This window comes from Pteropus medius, unplaced genomic scaffold (assembly GCF_902729225.1).
Source record: "Pteropus medius unplaced genomic scaffold, Ma_sr-lr_union100, whole genome shotgun sequence".
Taxonomy (NCBI): Eukaryota; Metazoa; Chordata; class Mammalia; order Chiroptera; family Pteropodidae; genus Pteropus; species Pteropus medius.
In genome coordinates, this window is record NW_024344370.1 from 19,255,987 (window position 1) to 19,259,641 (window position 3,655).

A 3,655-nucleotide genomic window follows, 5' to 3' on the forward strand; every position below is an offset into this window, starting at 1 on the left:
ACACTGGTGACCTACACGACCTTGTCACATCAATATATGTTGTTTGTATGTAAGTTTTAGTTGGTGGCATGATCCCATCTTAAAACTGTTCCTATGCAATGAAGTTTTTTTTTCTTCCAATCTCCAATTTCCTTTGAATCCAGACCTGCCTTATACTGCCATCTCCTGGAAGTGTCCTGTACTGAACAATTTCTCTAACGATATTTTGCTGTCTGTGGCTTGCTATTAGAGATCAGTGTCTACATGTTGGTTTTGATATTACCAGTGTCTGTTCTTTTAGATTACACTTTGAGTAATCACTGGACAATAAGCATGCAGATTTTCTAGAGTGCTTCACGACTTCATCCTTGGGTAGTGGTATCATCAGAGGCATTGCAAATAAAAATAGCCAATAAAATTGAGATTAATTTTTTCTATAGCAATTTTAACTGGCTATAAGACCAAGTGAAATAAATATAATTTTATATGTTATCAAACACAATGCAGCTAAAATCTGTTAGATAATTTTCTTAGAGGATCATTAGGGGAAAATCATAATGAAAATGGGAAACTATTCATCCCATTGGGTCTTGTTTTCAAATGACAACTCCTAGTAGTGTGGCAAAGTAGAATATCAAGACTAGGAGTCAGGAGACTGAGATTCTAGGTCTTATTTTAATATCTATGTAGCCTGTTGAAGCCAATTCCTATTTCTAAGCTTGATTCCACATATTTTAAAATAAAGGAGTAGAATTAGGTCATCTATAAGTTCATCATAGGATCTCATATTCTGTGGTTTTAGGAAAGGTCAAAATGACATTGTGATTAATTGTATCTAGGAGAAGTAGACTGATTTATTGAAATAGTTTTGCTGAGTCTTACTATGATGTGGGAAGTGATACATGTAGGCTTTCCCATAACTGCTACTGAAAGAAAAAATATTGATAATAATGGATGTATGTATGAAATTTGACTGTCTTATGTAAAATACAAATTTTCTGGTTCTCTTTAGATATTACTACTTTTTATTGTTTCATTCTAGCATCAGGAGCCCCAATTCTGCTATCTAAACATAGGTCAGCTTATACATTAACAGCTAACTAGGGAGCAAGATTCAGGGTTCACAGATCTAGGAGATCTGTGGGTTGAAAAACTGTTGAGCCCTGATAAAACATGCTTGCTAACATGGACATGATGCCCTTATGGGTAACTAAAGCCTTACTTTGAGATCATTTATATTTCCCTAAATGAGCAGGGTTCTAATGGAATTGGGACATCAGACTATGAGGTCCATGAGCCAGCAGAAGAAAAAGAGTGGTTCCAGGTACACCGCCATGGAGGGGGGAAAAAAAAAAAGACCACAATTAGCTATTTACAGAGGTTAGAGGAGTCAAGATTGTGAGTCAGAAAATTATAATTTCATTAACCTTGAGAGTGAAGGTAAAGAGAGAAGACAGAGTGCCAGGAACAATGGAGAATGCCTAATTTTTTAAAGTCATCAGGCCCTAAGACCTTTACAGCCATCTAACCCCAGGACGTAACATGGGCAGACCAATACATTTACGTAATATGATTAGCTGAGATCCAGAGCCACCAGAGGGCAGCATTGAGAAGACAAGTGAGTGCTCCCCTTAATGGGCTGCTCTGTGTCCAAGCTAGCTTTGCAGCTGAGTGCATCCACTAGTATATGGCCTCTGCAGTTGACACTGCACCTCACTCAAAGAATTGAACCCAATTCATGAGGACTTTTGATGGTCTTATGTATCAGCTTCATAGGGCTTCCATAACAAATTATCGCAAATTAAGTGGCTTAAAACAACAGATACTTATTTTCTCACGGTTCTATAAGCTGTAAGCTCAAAGACAGGCATTCTCCCTAGGTGTCTCTTTCTTATTATAAGGATGCCAGTCACACTGGATTAAAGGCCAGCAATATTCTAGTATGACCTCATCTTAAGTAATTACATCTGCAATGACCATAGTTTCAAGTAAGGTCACACCCCAAGGTACTGAGAGTTAGGACCTCAACATTTCTTTGGGGGGACACAATTGAACCCATAACATTTTTCATCAAATGAGACATCTTCCATAGGAGATCATTTGCAACAGAAGTTTGGCTTCTTTTTTTTCCAGCTTTATTGAGTTACAATTTATAATTAAAACGGTATATATTTAAGGTATACAATTTGATTTGATATACCGGAAGATTTGCTCCTTCATCTCCATGCCTCTCAGTGTTCTCAGGACATATTCTGGGTCTACATTTCATCTCCAACTTGCCCAATACTCTTCATCACCCCCACCACACACACATGCATACCTCCCCTACGACCCTTCCCTAAGGGTGGTGGATGCCCTTACCCAAATGGCAGACTTCGTCTCTTACACTAACTCTTGGTCTACATTAGCCTTCACCATCCTACTTGTCAATACCATTGCCACTTACCTAATATCTGACCATCACCCCAAATTTGCATTCTAGTTATGGAGGGCACCGTTTAAGTTCCTAAAGTCCAAGTCCACATGAAGTACACTCACTACTTACAGATTTATGTCCAAAAACTTGACAAATACTCCATATATGTCATTTCTTGCTTAAAATACTGTTGATATATCTAACCACAGGAAAATGCATTGGTAAGAATTGCCTGTATCCAGAGCACCCTGTACTACAACAACTAAAGCCACCACTCTTGTTTCCTCCATTTCTTGACAGCATTTATGACTGAGCAGCTAATTAGTATGTAAGAATGCATGCTGAATACCTGTTCAGCAGTTTAGAGGAAACTCTTGGATACCACTAGAGGGTTGTTGTAAGGATTTCAAGAGATAACAGATGCAAAATACCTAGTACTTTACCTGGCACACATGGTAGAAATAGAATAAGTGGTAATTTTTAAGCTATTATTACTTCACCTTCATATAAAAAGACTTCCTCTGAGAATCATGTTACCCAGTTATACTATGTTGTTGCAAATGGTACAATTTCTTTTTTATGGCTGAATAATATTTTGTTGTACATATATATCACATTTTCGTTATCCCTTCATCCACTGATGGATATTCAGGTTGTTTCTATATCTTGCCTTTAGCAAATATTGCTGCAATGAACATGGGAGTTCTTGTTACTGCCATCCTCAGACATCCAGGCCAATTCCAACTTTCATTGAGGACATCAACTTCCTCTCCACATCTTTTCTTGACATCATCCAGGGCAACCTCAATGTCTATGTAAATTATTCTGAACAGCTTTCTAACCTGATTTCTAGCCTTGATCACTTCAGCACCAAAGACCTTCATGAGCACTTTTCATAATTCACTCATTTCTATGATTATAACTTAAGTCTTGTAACCTGATATTGCTTCAGCTCTGAAAATTTAAACTTCGGTACTCCATGTCCTGATCACAATCTTTTATTCTTCCAGTCATCTTATTCTTTTATTACCACCTCATCTAAGCTTCTACCTGGACCTCGGTCTCCAGTGATCAGCTCACTTCCAGATTCACTACTATCTCTATCCAGTCTAAATCCCATCATCTATCATGTATTCTTTCATTAAATAAATATTTCAAAAGCATCCACTGTATGGTAAGCTCTCTTCTAGGAACTTTGGATATAGCAGTAAAACTAAAAATCCAAAGCCTTATAGAGCTTGCATTTCGTAGTGAGAGAAA